The following is a 17,565-nucleotide window of genomic DNA, read 5'->3' on the forward strand; positions in this document are numbered from 1 at the left end:
ACCCGCAACCTACAACAATCCAAACAGCAAAAGCCTGGAACAAGGCAAAAATGGAGAAGATAAAAAAATTACTACCACATTTCACAAACAATATAACAATTGAAAAAACCACACACAAATTTGCCCCCCAAATTTACATTTGCACAGAGGGGCCATCAAATAGGGCAAAGACCAATTGGGATTAGATGAGGTTTAACATCAAGACACTGGTTAATTTTTTGGATTTATTTTACTGCCTAACCCCTTTGGTGCCAGTCGGTCTTCTGCTCCTACCAGTACCCCATCACACGGGGGCAGTAAGGACATTCATACACCTTTCGTACGTGTGACACATACAAAACATTCACACCACCAGCCGCAGACCCATCACATTACAACACTCACACCAGCAGACAGCGCCATTCAAGGGCCCATCACTTTCACACACCCAAATATCTGCCACAGCAACTACACAAAATGATGGACTGAGTAGAGTGTCACTCAACTAGCAGTGTGTGTAGTGACCAACAGAAAGTAGGTACTCACACACCGCCAGCCGAGCGCCAGTCCACCCACACCACCATCCAAGCGACAGACCATGCACACTGCCAGCCAAACACCACTCCACGAACACCGCAAGCCAAGCACCACTCCACGCACACCGCAAGCAAAGCGCCACTCCACGCACACCGCAAGCCAAGCGCCACTCCACGCACACCATCCAGCCAAGCGCCACTCCACGCACACCATCCAGCCAAGCGCCACTCCACGCACACCATCCAGCCAAGCACCACTCCGTGCACAGACAGCCAAGTACTACTCCACGCACACCATCCAGCCATGCGCCACTCTACACACACCGCCAGCCAAGCACCACACCGCAAGCCAAGCGCCACTCCATGCACACCGCAAGCCAAGCACCACTCCACGCACACCGCAAGCCAAGCGCCACTCCACGCACACCGCAAGCCAAGCGCCACTCCACGCACACCGCAAGCCAAGCACCACTCCACGCACACCATCCAGCCAAGCGCCACTCCACACACACCACCAGCCAAGCACCACTCCGTGCACAGACAGCCAAGTACTACTCCACGCACACCATCCAGCCATGCGCCACTCCACACACACCGCCAGACAAGCAGCACTCCGTGCACAGACAGCCACGAACCACTCCACGCACACCATCCAGCCAAGCGCCACTCCACACACACCGCCAGCCAAACACCACTCCATGCACAGACAGCCAAGTACCACTCCATGCACAGACAGCCAAGTACCACTCCACGCACACCATCCAGCCAAGCGCCACTCCACACACACTGCCAGCCAAGCACCACTCCGTGCACAGACAGCCAAGTACTACTCCACGCACACCATCCAGCCATGCGCCACTCCACACACACCGCCAGCCAAGCACCACACCGCTAGCCAAGCGCCACTCCACGCACACCGCAAGCCAAGCGCCACTCCATGCACACCGCAAGCCAAGCAGCACTCCACGCACACCGCAAGCCAAGCACCACTCCACGCACACCGCAAGCACAGCGCCACTCCACGCACACCGCAAGCCAAGCGCCACTCCACGCACACCGCAAGCCAAGCACCACTCCACGCACACCATCCAGCCAAGCGCCACTCCACGCACACCATCCAGCCAAGCGCCACTCCACGCACACCATCCAGCCAAGCGCCACTCCACACACACCACCAGCCAAGCACCACTCCGTGCACAGACAGCCAAGTACTACTCCACGCACACCATCCAGCCATGCGCCACTCCACACACACCGCCAGCCAAGCACCACACCGCTAGCCAAGCGCCACTCCACGCACACCGCAAGCCAAGCGCCACTCCATGCACACCGCAAGCCAAGCACCACTCCACGCACACCGCAAGCCAAGCACCACTCCACGCACACCGCAAGCACAGCGCCACTCCACGCACACCGCAAGCCAAGCGCCACTCCACGCACACCGCAAGCCAAGCACCACTCCACGCACACCATCCAGTCAAGCGCCACTCCACGCACACCATCCAGCCAAGCGCCACTCCACGCACACCATCCAGCCAAGCGCCACTCCACACACACCACCAGCCAAGCACCACTCCGTGCACAGACAGCCAAGTACTACTCCACGCACACCATCCAGCCATGCGCCACTCCACACACACCGCCAGCCAAGCACCACACCGCAAGCCAAGCGCCACTCCACGCACACCGCCAGCCAAGCACCACTCCACACACACCGCCAGACAAGCAGCACTCCGTGCACAGACAGCCACGAACCACTCCACGCACACCATCCAGCCAAGCGCCACTCCACACACACCGCCAGCCAAACACCACTCCATGCACAGACAGCCAAGTACCACTCCATGCACAGACAGCCAAGTACCACTCCACGCACACCATCCAGCCAAGCGCCACTCCACGCACACCATCCAGCCAAGCGCCACTCCACACACACCACCAGCCAAGCACCACTCCGTGCACAGACAGCCAAGTACTACTCCACGCACACCATCCAGCCATGCGCCACTCCACACACACCGCCAGCCAAGCACCACACCGCCAGCCAAGCACCACACCGCCAGCCAAGCGCCACTCCACGCACACCACAAGCCAAGCGCCACTCCATGCACACCGCAAGCCAAGCGCCACTCCACGCACACCGCAAGCCAAGCACCACTCCACGCACACCGCAAGCCGAGCACCACTCCACGCACACCATCCAGCCAAGCGCCACTCCACGCACACCATCCAGCCAAGCGCCACTCCACGCACACCATCCAGCCAAGGTCCACTCCACACACACCACCAGCCAAGCACCACTCCGTGCACAGACAGCCAAGTACTACTCCGCGCACACCATCCAGCCATGCGCCACTCCACACACACCGCCAGCCAAGCACCACACCGCCAGCCAAGCACCACACCGCCAGCCAAGCGCCACTCCACGCACACCGCAAGCCAAGCGCCACTCCACGCACACCGCAAGCCAAGCGCCACTCCACGCACACCGCAAGCCAAGCACCACTCCACGCACACCGCAAGCCAAGCACCACTCCACGCACACCATCCAGCCTAGCGCCACTCCACGCACACCATCCAGCCAAGCGCCACTCCACGCACACCATCCAGCCAAGCGCCACTCCACACACACCGCCAGCCAAGCACCACACCGCAAGCCAAGCACCACTCCACGCACACCGCCAGCCAAGCACCAGTCCACACACACCGCCAGCCAAGCACCACTCCACGCACAGACAGCCAAGTACCACTCCACGCACACCACCAGCCAAGCACCACTCCACGCACACCGCAAGCGCCACTCCACGCACACCGCCAGCCAAGCACCACTCCACGCACACCGCAAGCAAAGCGCCACTCCACGCACACCGCAAGCAAAGCACCACTCCGTGCACAGACAGCCAAGTACCGCTCCACGCACACCATCCAGCCATGCGCCACTCCACACACACCGCCAGCCAAGCAGCACTCCGTGCACATACAGCCAAGTACCACTCCACGCACACCATCCAGCCAAGCACCACTACACACACCGCCAGGCAAACACCACTCCGATTTGCCCCAAGAGGGGGCAGAAATTCAAAAACAATTACTTGCCACCAGGAAGAGACCCTTGCCCAAGGGGTCGCCTCCAAAACATATACATTGCCTCAAAACAGTTCCCTGGTGCCAGTGGGGAATTTCTGCCCCCACCTGGGGGCAAAGCAACAAAAAAAATGGGCTGATTTGCCCCCCGGGGGGGCAGAAAAACAAAAATATTATCACAGCCCACCTGGAAGCGACCCTTGCCCAAGGGGTCGCTTCCTAAAAGCTAATTTCAAGATCCCTGGTGCTAGTGGGCATTTTCTGCCCCCCCCCCCGGGGGCAAAACGGCAAAAAAAGGCCCTATTTGCCCCAAGGGGGGGGGGACAGAAAATAAACAACAAAATCAAGGCCCCCTGGAGGCGACCCTTACCCAAGGGGTCGCTTCCCAAAACAAACATGCACTAATAAAAAATCCCTGGTGCCAGTGGTTTATTTCTGCCCCCCCGGGGGCAAAACGGCCGAAATAACGGCCCGATTTGCCCCCAGGGTCAGCAGAAAATCGAAAATAAAATGGCTGCCCACCTGGAAGCGACCCTTGCCCAAGGGGTCGCTTCCTAAAAGCTAATTTCATGATCCCTGGTGCTAGTGGGCATTTTCGGACCCCCCCCGGGGGCAAAACGGCAAAAAAACGGGCCGATTTGCCCCCAGGGGGGACAGAAAATAAACGACAAAATAATGGCCCCCAGGAAGCGACCCTTACCCAAGGGGTCGCTTCCAAAAACAAACATTGCCAAAACAAATAATCCCTGGTGCCAGTGGTTTATTTCTGCCCCCCCTGGGGGCAAAACGGCCGAAATAACGGGCCGATTTGCCCCCAGGGGGGCAGAAAATCGTCGAGAAAATGTCTGCCCACCTGGAAGCGACCCTTGCCCAAGGGGTCGCTTCCGAAAAGCTAAATTTACAATCCCTGGTGCTAGTGGGGGCATTTCCGCCGCACGATCGCGACGCTGTGCGCGATCGTGAGGCAGAAATGCCCTGCAAAGAGACTTCAGGGGAAAGGAAAATCTCTTTCCTCTCCCCTGATGCCTCTTTGCGGCCCCAAACCCCCGCCGGACACGAGAAACTCACCTTTCTCCTTGGCGCGCAGGAAGCAAATGGCTTCCCGAGCGCAGGGAATCCCTGATGATGTCAGTGCGCGCTGTGCGCGCTGACGTCATCAGGGATTCCCAGGGGGGGGGGGGCGGGGGCGGCAGCGGAAGCTCTTCCGCTGCCGCCCGAGCAAAACAACGAAGATCAGAGAACCTCGGGGGGAGCGCCAGCGCTTCCCCCGAGGGTGGGGCTCATGACGAGCTGGGCTCGTCATCAGCACACGACCACCGTGCACCATGACGAGCCCAGCTCGTCATCAGCATCGAAAGGGTTAAACTGGATCCGCTGGGCCACCGGAAGCCAATGCAGTGACCGCAGGGTACTGGAAGTAGGACAGAATCTTGGGAGGCCTACCACCGCTCTAGCTGCGGCGTTCTGAATCCTCTGTAAGCGCCCGATCTCTGCCAGATTCAGACCGGCCAACAAGGAACTCGCATAATCCAGCCTGGAGATGACAGTAGCTTGGATCATGAGTTGCCTGGTAGGGGCATCGAAGAACTTAAGCACAGGACGGAGCACGCGCAGGATGCCAAAGCAGCATGCAGCCGTGCGTTTGGTGTGGCACACAAACGTGAGGGAGGGGTCCAGCCAGACCCCGAGGTTCTTAAGCTCGGCCACTGGGATGGGAGCAGGACCCAAATCCCCCGGCCACCATCTCTCTCCCCACAGTTCCGGCTGTCTGCCAAAGACCATGACCTCGGTCTTGCTAGCGTTCAGCTGGAGACAGTTGGACGTCATCCAGCTGGCGACCGCCCGCAGTCCTTGTTGAAACCTGGGGGCATCGACTTCGGCATCCCCGCTGATCGTGACCGCTAGCTGGGTGTCATCGGCATATGACACCATGGTCATACCCCATTGTTTGACAACCTCAGCTAGTGGCCTTACGTACAGATTAAACAGCGTAGGGCTCAGCGAGGAGCCTTGGGGGACCCCCAGGTTTAACGGATGGAATTTGGACTGATAAGGTGGGACGGTCACGCTAAAGGCCCGGTTGGTTAAGAACGACCGGAACCACTCGAGAGCGATTAGGATGATTTTGTGGTGTCATAGCGTCAAAGCCTTATCTACATTCTCAGATAGTGGTGAATCTTAAGTCAAATGCAGTGATTGTGGCTTCAGTTGTACCAAAACAGCGCAAGCAAAGAATACAGAAAAAAAGTGATACTAGTTTTTTTTTTTAAAGAACGGCAGGATATAGTTTGTGTTGAGAAAGGTTTCTCGATATTCAGATTTCTTTTGGCAACCCAGAAAAAGTCCCAAGGTACCAGATCAGAGAGTGGTGGGTAGACAGAGAAAGGTCACAGTATGGTAGACAGAGTACAATAATAATACCTAGTTTAGCTTTATGACGTAAATGATTGTAGTTTCCAAATAATTTCAATATCCAAAGTATGAAAATATAATTCTTCAGAAATAAAACATTCTTCTGTCAATTCAAATGAAAGAGTTTGTAAATACAATAGTTTTGGTAATCAGGTCTTCCGCATAGCATCTCAGATAAACAGTTTGGTACAACTCAAGCCACAATCACTGCATTTGACTTAAGATTCACCACTATCTGAGAATGTAGATAAGGCTTTGACGCTATGACACCACAAAATCATCCTAATCACTTTTTCACACTAGGTGATTTCTCTGTTCCTCTTGGGGTCAACTGCTATCATATCACACAACTAAAACATCCTTTCTTATCCTCTTCAGCAGTTGTAAGTAAGGGCAGGTAAAACGCTTACTTTAACATCAGAAATCAGAGTTTCAGTCGAGTTTTAGTATAGATTTTGTTCATGATGAAATAGAGGCCCCTACTTTTAGATTTGATATTACAAAAATAGCAGGTTGTGACTACCTGCAGATACCTCTATACATATACACTGTCCTTACAGATTTTGTGCTCTACCCCCCACCCCCTCCCTATCGGTGACAATGGCGTAGATTCATGTTGCATCCAAAAATGATCATTTTAGATTTTCAAATGTTTCACTGCCCTCTTTGATGATAGGGATGGTATATGCTGCTAAAGTATCTAGTGAACGCTCGACCATATGATCCAATAAAAATGTGTAATCTGTATAAAACAGCAGCTGCAAGTACTGCTTCCCAATTTTATGTGCATACAATCTAGCTTTATCCAAAGAAGTGCCACCATCAACTGTGGAGAAGAGGAAAAGGAGGAATGTAAACATACCACCTTGCTTCAGACCTCTATTCGTGAAGATTTTATATTTGACAAAATGATTCACATCTGAAATGTGCCTTAGCCAGTGAATATGAGGACTGAGTATTGTAAATTGAATTTAGGGGAAATGCCTCAAAGTGGTAGTTTAAAGCATAAAATGTCCCTGTTTACTATAGAGGAATCTAGGGTAAATCCTATAAAACATGCATATCTGACAGTTTTATACTGAAATGTAATCCTGTTGGCTACCTCAAGCAGTGCAATCCAATCAGTGGTAGTTTTGCAACCCATGCAAAACCACATGTCATAGAGATTCTATAAGTTAGAGCGCTTCATAGAAGTGGTCAATTTTGTGTCAATCTACATTCTTTCAGAATTTCAAATGTCATTTTTATAATTCCTCATTATCTCCTTAGGCTCCAGAAGTAATGAAGGTGAGTCAGAATACGTGTTAAATCTAGACACAGCTTTCTGTAAACACCTTTTTCGCGTAAAGTGTAGTGCAGGAGTATTCCAGGCTGTGGCCCACACCATATTGGTAGACTGAGATTTCTGTTGAATACTTTCTTTAAAAGTAAACATTTATGTGAGCCCTAATGAGCTAAGAAAAAAGATCTTATAAGATGCTGTGATTGTCCACCCATTAAGATTTGTGCATGTTTCCAACTTTTCCACTTCTCTGGTAGGATTTACCGCTTTGCTTTGAAGTAAGAATAAGAGTTGTTTAGACAAATAAGTCACTAGCAATTGTTGTTTGAAGAAAGTCAACAACCTCATGACGTGGTTCAATGCGGACAAAAGTATAATTTAAAACAACACAATGTGCATGTGCATGATGCGTCTATTGAACTGCAGAGTCAGATGGGCATTGGCTGTTGATATTTAAAAGTTTAAGTCTGAAAAACGTGCACATAATGGGGTTGATTCCGATACGGGAAACAAATCCGTACGATGATTCGTATTCGTAGCCGTTTCCGTACGAATCGTACAAATCCGTCCGAATCGCGTAGTATGATCCGTAGGCCCGAAATCCGTATGAATCGCCGCGCACCGTACGAAAGTCAAGTATAAAACTGTATCACATAGACCCGCACGGTAAACCGTACGAATCTTAAACATGCCGTACACCCACCAAGTACGATCCGGACCGGGGAATGAGGACGAGATTCATACGGATACGTCGCGTATGAGCAATTCGTATGGAGTGCTACACTATCGCATACGCACCGTACCCCTAAATTCAAGGGGTGTGCGCACCTGTGTACGCACCGTACACCTACGACCTTGGGGGTACGAACCGTACCCCTACGCACCGTACACCTGCAGTCATGGGGGGTACGCATCGTACCCCTACGAACCGTACCCCTGCAATGATGGGGTATACACACCATACATGTACGCACCGTACCCCTGAAATGATGGGGTGAACGCACCATACACGGGGGCCATTCTGTACTCATTTCGACTCAAAATCTGGTTTTACGGACGTTTATAACTCCCATAGCAAAAGGGTCGTACGGAGTGTTATCGACACGAATCGTACTCGTTGGGTCGGAAAAAGCTGCTTCGAACCGTACGGATGTCGAGTACTGCGTGTTCCGAATACGATTCGTACGGATTAATGGTTTGTACAGGCTTTGGTACGAATTGTACGGAGAACTGCATTGTGTACACATCGTACTACATTGTACGTACGGGTATGGTTCTCCGTACGATTCGTACGGAAAAAAGGCTACATACGACGTTTCGGACGGGGTTTTACCGAATCGGAATTGACCCCAAAGTAACTCCCAGATGTCCATTTGTCTTGGAATAGCACTTGCTGGTATTTGCCTAAGTTCATGCTGAAATTATTGGACTTCTGCTGTGTGACCTGAGATACCCCCCTGAGGTTATACTCATCAGCTATAAGAATAGAGGCCTAAGAGTAAGGATAATGACGATATTGTAAAAATTGGAGAGATGTATGGAGTGGTGTAGAGTGTGACCGAGTGGTGTAGAGTGAAATGGAGTGGTGTGGAGTGGAGTGGAGGAGAGTGGAGGAGAATAGGGTAGAGTAGCAGGTAGTGGTGTAGAGCGGGTGGAGTGGTGCAGAGTCAAGTGGAGTGGTGTAAAGTGGAGTAGAGTGTCATAGAGTGGAGTGGTGCAGAGTAGAGTGGCATAGAGTAGCCAGGGTGGCATACAGTAGAGTGACATAGAGTTGGTTTGTGTAGATTAGAGTGGTAGGGAGTAGAGTGGCATGGAGTAGAATGCCAGAGAGTTGAGTGGCCTAGAGTGGCATAGAGTAGAGTAGTGTGTAGTGGTGTAGAGTAGAGTAGCGTAGAGCAGAGTTGCAAAGAGTACAGTAGAGTGGAGTGCCATAGAGTAAAGTGGTGTTGAGTAGTGTGAAGTGTTGTAGTAGTGACATAGAGTAGAATGGTAAAGAGTGGCGTAGAGTGCAGTAGAGTGAAGTTGAGTAGAGTAGCATCGAGTGGTGTTGGCGGTGTAGTGTGGAATGAAGTGGTGTACATAATGGAATAGAGTGAAGGGGCATTGAGTAGCTTAAAGTAGAGTGGCATGGTATGGGGTGGAGTGGCATAGAGTGGTGTAGAGTGGAGTGGACAGAAGTAAAGGCATACAGAGGCATAGGGTGGAGTGGAGTTGGTTAAAGTAGAGTGACACAGATTACAATACATAGAGTACAGAGTTGCGTAGAGTGGAGTGAAGTGGCATAGTGAGGCGTAGAGCAGAGTGGTTAAGAGTAGAGTGGCGTAGAGTAGAGTGCAGCAAAGTGGGGTGGAGTTGCAAAGAGTGGTGCAGAGTGGTGTGGTGCAGAGTGGTGTGGAGTAGAGTAATGTGGAGTAGAGTGGTGTGGAGTAAGCTGAAGTAGCATAGACTGGCATGGAGTACAGAGGCATGGATTGGTAAAAAGAAGATTGGAGTGGCATACAGTAGAGTGGCATTGAGTAGAATGGAGTGGAGTGGCCTAGAGTAGAGTTGTGTGGAGTGGCGTGGAGTGGCGTAGAGTGGCATAGAGTTGAGTGGAGAAGTATGGAGTAGGCATAAGGTGGAATGATGTGGTGGTGAGTAGAGTTGCATGAAGTGGAGAGGTGTAGAGTGGAGTGGTGTAGAGTGAGGTAGAGTAGCATTGTATGTAGCGGAGTGGCATGGAGTGGTGAAGATTAAAGTGGCATGGAGTGGGGTTGAGTGGTGTAGAGTGGAGTGGCATAGAGTGGAGTGGTGTAGTGTGGGCTAGAGTAGCGCAGTGTAGGGTTGAGTGGCATATAGTGGAGGAGCACCGAGTGGTATAAAAAAGATTGGCATAGAGTAGAGTGCTGCAGAGTAAAGTGGTGTAGAGTGAGTTTGCGTAGAGTGCCGTAGAGTAGCATCACATAGAGTGGAGTGGCTTAAGAGGGCTTAGAGTAGAGTGGAGTGGCACTGAGTAGAGTGGAGTTGAATTGAGTAAAGTGGCGTTGAGTGGCATGGAGTGGAATAGCGCAGAGTTGTAGAATAGAGTAGCATGGAGTAGATATATACAGACATAAATAAGAAGTCATGTGCCAATGTTCAAGGTAGGAAAGCACATTGCACATCCAGGAATAACATATAAAACAATAATGTGTTGCAAAAAGACGAGAAAGAACCCATATACTTGGTGCATGCTCCAGGGAGCATCTAACACAAGAAAGGAAAGGAAACCAAAGGGATCTAAGCAATCGAAAGATTGCAAATTAGAGTGATGAAAACAACCAATGGTATACTGTGGGCTGTTTATAAGCCCGTTGAATAGTAAACAATACGTCTCACAGCATGCACAGTGTAGGCAAAACTAAAAACGAATGGAAATAAGTCACTTCCCCAGGAGACTGACAGAATCAGATTAATAATGGTCTAAAGTAGGTGAGTGTCATACGCACAGGAGAAAACCCTAAGCCAGAGAGCAGGGTCAGTTCTCCCAGTGGGTAGAAAAAAATGAGACAGAAAGCCAAGCTCTAGAGTACTCACACATTACTAGAAGCTTGGCAAAATAATGAGGAAGGGAAGGGAGCATATAAGCCTTCTGCTTCGGACAACTAAGGAAAGATTTAAACTCACCCATTGCAGAGGCTGCCAGTCTAGATGCACCAAGGTAGTCAATCGAAATATCACAAATGATTGTGTAACAGCAGTTACTGGCCAGATTTCCTTCATCCTTGATGACACAAAATACATCGAACACAGACCGGAAAACTGACTTGGTGCTAGGTTTGGAGCAAATGCCACCCGCGTCCAGTTGAATAGCTTAGCAGTGTTCAAGAAGATGGAGTGACACAGTGTCAGATGCTTCTTCATAACCTTGTAGATGGTGGTGAGGAGTGCAATAGACTTGTACTTTTCAAGTCAGCCATAAATGGCAGGCTTTTTAATGAGTGGGATAATTACCCCATTGTAGTGCAATCTACTCCTCGAGTCAGGCAGGGCAAAGGCAAGATTTTAACACACATGCACAAAAGTTTCAGACGCAACCACTGTCTGGTGAGCAGCGGTGGTTTTATTATCTTCATAGATGTATGAACTCTTTTAAGAAAGAACAGCTGGATTGTGAATCAGTAATATTGTAGTAATATCTCACTGGGAACATGAATAATTCAACAATACAACAGAGTTCTCATGATTCACTTAACACAGACAAACTCTTAGAGATTATATCAGTGGTGGGTCTTGCATCAAGGAAATAAGTCTTATAGCATATGAGCTAGGCTACTCTCCTGTAGGAATAGCACTACTTAAGTTCAGGCCTACCTAGTCATCACATGCTCTTTCATTACTTCAGTGTAAACCACTGGTTACAGTACATTCCTCCTGAGAAGGCTGTAAAGAGGCTAGATTTTCCATGTTCAGCGCTAGATCACCTCACTTCTTACCTCAATGATAGTGTTTAACTGTGTTGCTACAACACCAGACCAACCAAAAATCTGAGATTCTGTGTTTGTACCATTGAATGTCATATATTTACAGACAAAAGCAGGTTTTAAAAAAATATATAAAGAACCGTCAAATCAGTACTTTCCCTTGCAAAATAGGAAAATACTAACCCAGAGCACAACATCAGTCATTTTATTTTTGGATACAATTTTGTACTGCCATATGGCTTTCAGAGTTAAAGTCAGGCTAGAATATTGTTCCAATCTGTCAGCTGCAGTCTTCCTAATGGGTGGAGGGGCCATACCTTTTCACCTTTTGCCCAACAAGAAGAGTGTCTGTCAGACTGAGCAAATATCAGCCTGACAGGCACTCTTTATTTTCAGGTCAAGAAGTCAGGAGCTAGACATGCACACATTTGCAAAGGCACCTAGCTACCTGCTCTTAACATTGCTGGGTTGAAGATGTCACAGCTCCTGCCGGTGTGACCTCTTTGGCCTGGTAAAGTACCTCAAGGTCCTCCCCCTCATGATAAGGGTAGTGTCACTGATTGCCACAGACCTGGGCACCTCAGCTTTAAGCCCTAAAGTACTCAGGGCCGATTACCAATCACTAGCACCTTATCACAGATTTACTTTCACTGACCCCATTTCACTCTGTGACGAGGAAGGGACTGCTGCCTCACCTCATTAGCTGACTTAAGGTCAGCCAATGACAGAAGGCAGCAGTTACAACCCTCCTGGGAGCTCCGTGGCAGAGTTGAAAGGGTAAGTGTAATTTTTAAAAAATGTTTGGTGCATGTGTGCATGTATGTATGAATATTTGGGAACGAGTGTTGTGAATGGGTGTGTGTGTGTGTGCGCGTCTGCAGGAATGCATTGGTGTGAGTGAGTGTGCATGTGAGCCCCGTCTGCCCACCCTCACTGCTAAAATTACCGGCCACCACTGCTATTCATCTTGCCTTTAAACAGAACTGTGGATTCCAAGGAATTATTACCGATTTACAAAATGTAAGAAATGTAAAAGATATGGGCCTAGATGTATCAAGCCTTTTGCGATTCGTTAAGGCCGAAATTCGCAGAATTTCGGCCTTAAGGAATCGCAAACGGACATTTAGCATCTTTTGAGATGTATCAGAAATTAGCAAAATAAGGAATCGCAAAAAATTGCGATTCCTTATTTTGCTTATGCATTTAAGGAATCGCAATTTTGCGATTCCTTAAATGGCATGTATGAAACTTTTTAAAATTGCGAATTTGGGTTAAGGATTCGCAAATTAACACCAATTTGAGGTTCGTGTTAATTTGCGAAATCCTTTTAAAAAACAAAATTTGACTATTTTGAAGGTGGCATGTGACACACATACATGCCCATAGGGCATGTATGTGTGCCATATGCACACACATGTAAGTTTCAGGGGTGCAGCAGGGTGTCCATGAGACACCCCTGCACCCTTGAAATAATTCTCAAATTGCGATTAGCAAATTGCGAATTCGCAATTTGAGAATTACTGCACAATCATTCCTATGGGCCTCCTGGCCCATAGGAATGCATGGGGAATTATTCCTTATTTGCGAATTCGCAAAATGCGAATTCGCAAATAAAGATAAGTAAGGAATCGCAAAAAAAATGCAATTTTTTACATACATTCCATTTTGCGAATTCTAAATAGCGATTCGCAAAAAATCGCTATTTAAGATTCGCAAAAAGGAATCTTGATACATCTAGGCCATAGGTACCTGGGCAGCCGTCAGGCACTCCACGATGACTTCTGTTGTGTTTCCAGTGCTGCGTGTCACCACTGCATGAGCAGGAACCTGGGCCAGGTGGCAGTCCTTAAACTCATCAATGGCTTTCCTGGTATTATCAAGGCACAGCAGCTCATATTGTTTGGTTACTTCCTCTGATATGGAAAGAGATGTGAAGGTTAAACAAACAGTCATTATCATGCACATTCTATCTCCCCTGTTCCAAATTCTTCTGACATAGAAGTCAAGTACCAGGCAAATAGACTATAACATCTCTAAAAAAGGGCACCAGATTTCTGCCTTCACCACTTGATGACCGATGGACCTGGTCCTCTCTACAGGGTCACCCCAACACCCCAAACGTTTTGTCTTCGCCCCTCCTGCTTCGCTGAATTTGTTTTTGCTGGCTTTAGAACTCTGTGCACTTTACCACTGCTAACAAGTGCTAAAATGCTTGTGATCTCTTCTTAAAACATGGTAAAACTGACAAACACCTAATTGGTGCATTTAAATAAGTTGTACATCCCTAGTAAGTGGTACTACATGTTTCCATGTCCTGTAAATTAAATGCTACTAGTAGGCCTGCAGTACTCATTGTGCCACCCACTAAAGTAGCACTTTAAAGCAAGGCTCAGGCCTGCCATTTTGACCTGTCAAAATTAACCTTTTGCCAGGCCTACACCTTCCTTTTTAGTACACATGTCACCCCCTAAGTGAGGCCCAAAAGGTACATAGGGTACAGTGCACTGTGATTAAAAATCAGATTATATGGGTTTTACTGTTACATATCCTAGTTGTGAAAAACTCTTACATTCGTTTTTCACTACTGTAAGGCCTATCTCTTCTATAGTCGAACACTTGGGTACCTTATTAATTTAATAAGCGCTAACGTTAGACTGTTAGCAGGTAGAGATTTGCGGCTTGGATTCAAATAAATTGTAATTTTAAATCCTCTTTAATGATAAAGTGAGATTTTTAAGTCACAGTTCTGAAAATGGCACTTTAAAAAGTTAGCATTTTCTTGTATTAATCATGTGTGCCTTCTGCCAGGGTACTGGGTCACATTACTGTGAATGGCTCTGCTGTTGGGGGTTGTGTATTCTTCCCAGACAGTAATAAAGGGAATTGGATGTTGGCCATCCGACCAGGATGGCTGGAGAAGGAGCTGTTCCCTGCCTCACTTGCACTTCAAAGGGGTTTCCCTGTACACACAAGGGCTAGTACCAGGTCTAAGTATTTGACCCTCAGAACAACTGTTCAGTACACACCGGGACCTGTGGACATTACAGGAGAAGGGCTGCCCTGCCGCCAGAAGACTGCCCTGCTGCTGCCAGAGGACTGCCCTTCTGCTTGAGAGCTGCCTTGCTCTCTGAGAAGGAAGCCGCGACCTACTCCCTTCATCCAGGTTAACCTGAGTGACTCCAAGGGTCAGTTGGCCAATCTCCTGCCTGAACTATAGGCACACAACAAACGCCAGAGACCTCCCTGCAACTGCACTGCTGCACTGGACCTGCAACTGGACATGCCTGAGCCCAGCTGGCCTCTACTGGAGTGGGTTCCTGATCCCCAAGAGGTGCCTCTCCAGGACCTGGTCCTTTAGCAAGCATCATAGTGTACTCCTGTATAATTGTGGGTTACGTCAGAAATTATGCAGTGTGACGCAACTTGACTCAGGCCCTTGCATCGCAGCTCTTGATCAGTAGCTTAATCAGAACCAACGCAGCGCGATGCAACTCAACAAAGACCATTGCATAATAGCTCATGATCAGCAGCCTTACCAGAACGTATGCAGCCCAATGCAACTTAAGACAGGACTTTGAATCTCAGCCCTCGTAGCTCCTCATAGTAACCATCGCAGCTCGATGCAAAGCCTTGCATCAAGGACACAAGGTACAATTCTCAGCAGGACTAACCTGGTCCTTCTACCCGGCCTGAAAATTATGGTGGTCCGCCTAAACATGTGACTTTGTCACAGTCCGTTGTGACCAGATAGCCACAGTTTGCGCTTTGCGATTCTAGGAAGTATTTTTACCTAAAACTTTGAAATTACATATCTCCGGTTCTTTTGATTGGATTTTTGTCGTTCTGATGTAATTTTGTTTATTAAAATGTTCTCTATTTTTCCAAATTCTTTTGAGATTTTACTTGCATTGTGGTTACACTTTATTACAGTTTGTGTGCTGCATAAATACTTTACACAATACCTTTAAGTTAAGCCTGATTACTTTTGTGCCAAGCTACCAGAGGGATGCACAAGGTATTTAGTGACTTTTATGGTTCCCCCTCACAAGGATTGTAGTTGTTGCCTGAGTGGGGTTTCCACAACCCCAAACCAATAACCTGATTTCATACAATGTCAAATTACTATTGTCGATACATAGGGGCAGATTTACAATAACTGGTGCATCCCCAGGGATGCGCCAGTTATTGTGCGCCACAGCTCCACCACCCATGGTGCGCCGAATTTACAATGTGGCGCACCATGGGGCAAAAACGGCACAGTTGCGTGACGCATCTGTGCCGTAAAGGCGGCGCATTGCTGGAGTTGCATCGCAAACACGACGCAGCTCCAGCATTGCTCTGGGGGGCCATATCTATCCAATGCTGCGTCAAGCCTTACGCCTGCTTCAAGCAGGCGCAGGGTTTTGATGCAGCATTGGCCTAAAAGTGCCTGCGTGAAATCTTGTAGATTTCACGCAGGCACTTTTGCGAGGCGCACCTGCCCCGGAACGCCCACCCTGCACCGCAACGCCCACATGTGGTGCAGGGCTTTACAACGTGACGCATCTGCCTCGAAGGCTGTGGAGAAATCTATAAAGGCAACATATAAGGCCATTCCCCTACCTATTGGATATTTTTCAATCAAGGATGTTCTCCAATAGTGCCACTATGCTCACAGAATCCTGCTTGTTCTATGGGGACTAGATCATTACCAAAAGCCCAATACTGGAGATAAGGGAGTTTTTGGAAAACAGTTTCCAGTTGCATCCAATAAGGAATTCTGCCTACAACTGGCAGGAGAAAGTCTTGGGTCCCTTTTAAGGTCTCGCCTGAGCCAGCGTGCATGCGCTACAAGACTTAGTTTTAGTAAGGGCTTTAAACTTTGGAACACAGGCTTGTGCGTGTGCTTTTGTTTTCTTTACCCGTTATTTGCCTTTGCATGCGTCTTTCTAAGAAAGACAGCACACAATTAGCCAAAGGCGGGTGCAGGTCCCACCTTCTCTCTGCCCTGGCCTAGGGTCCGCGGGAGCGAGCTGCGCTTTCCTCCCTGTCATGGCTCATTAAGCACTGCGTGCACTTTCAGCTCCAAACGCGGTCGCTTTCACTTTCGGGTACCGCACTTGTTATGTTTATTCATGTACTAGAGCACCGTAATGCCTTTCTGCAAAGAACATCAACCAGAGCGATGCTGTGGCTTGGTTCTAATATTCGGCCTCTTTCTGCTCTCCCATGTGCCCCCTTTGAGATCCTCCTCTCCTTCTGCATTCTGCCAGCACCCTCCTACCCAATAGTCGTCCACCACCACGTTCACCACCACATCCAGCACCACGTCCACCACCACCACCATGTCCACCACAACTACATCCACCACCACCACATCAACTACCACGTTCACCACCACCACATCCTCCACCACCACCACGTCCACACCACGTCCACCACCACCACATCCACCACCACCCCGTCCTCTACCATTTCCCCCACTACCACGTCCACCACCATCACATCCACCACCACCACCACGTCTTCCACCACCACCACATCCACCACCACCACATCTACCACCACATCCACCACGTCCACCACCACGTCCCGCAGCACCACAACCACATCCACCACCACATTCACCACCACGTCCACTACCACCACCACTACATCCACCACCACCATGTCCACCACCATTTCCACCACCACCACGTCCACCACCACGTCCACCACCACCATGTCCACCACCACGTCCACCACCACATCCACCACCACCACCACGTCCACCACCACCATGTCCACCACCACCACGTCCACCACCACAATGTCCACCACCACATCCACCACCACCACGTTCGCCACCACA

The 17,565-nt window shown here is 49.3% G+C and overlaps 1 pseudogene across 1 annotated transcript in view; it reads right to left on the minus strand.

Moving 5' to 3' along the window:
• Nucleotides 1-13,688, minus strand: part of LOC147705741 (serotransferrin pseudogene) — a 345,569-nt pseudogene extending 331,881 nt beyond the window's left edge. The window contains exon 1 of the transcript XR_015297376.1: nucleotides 13,485-13,688. The product of XR_015297376.1 is annotated as a serotransferrin pseudogene (transcript). The remainder of the gene's footprint in view (nucleotides 1-13,484) is intronic.
• Nucleotides 13,689-17,565: the final 3,877 nt, after the last annotated feature.

Source organism: Lissotriton vulgaris, chromosome 7, assembly GCF_964263255.1.
Source record: "Lissotriton vulgaris chromosome 7, aLisVul1.2, whole genome shotgun sequence".
Classification (NCBI taxonomy): domain Eukaryota; kingdom Metazoa; phylum Chordata; class Amphibia; order Caudata; family Salamandridae; genus Lissotriton; species Lissotriton vulgaris.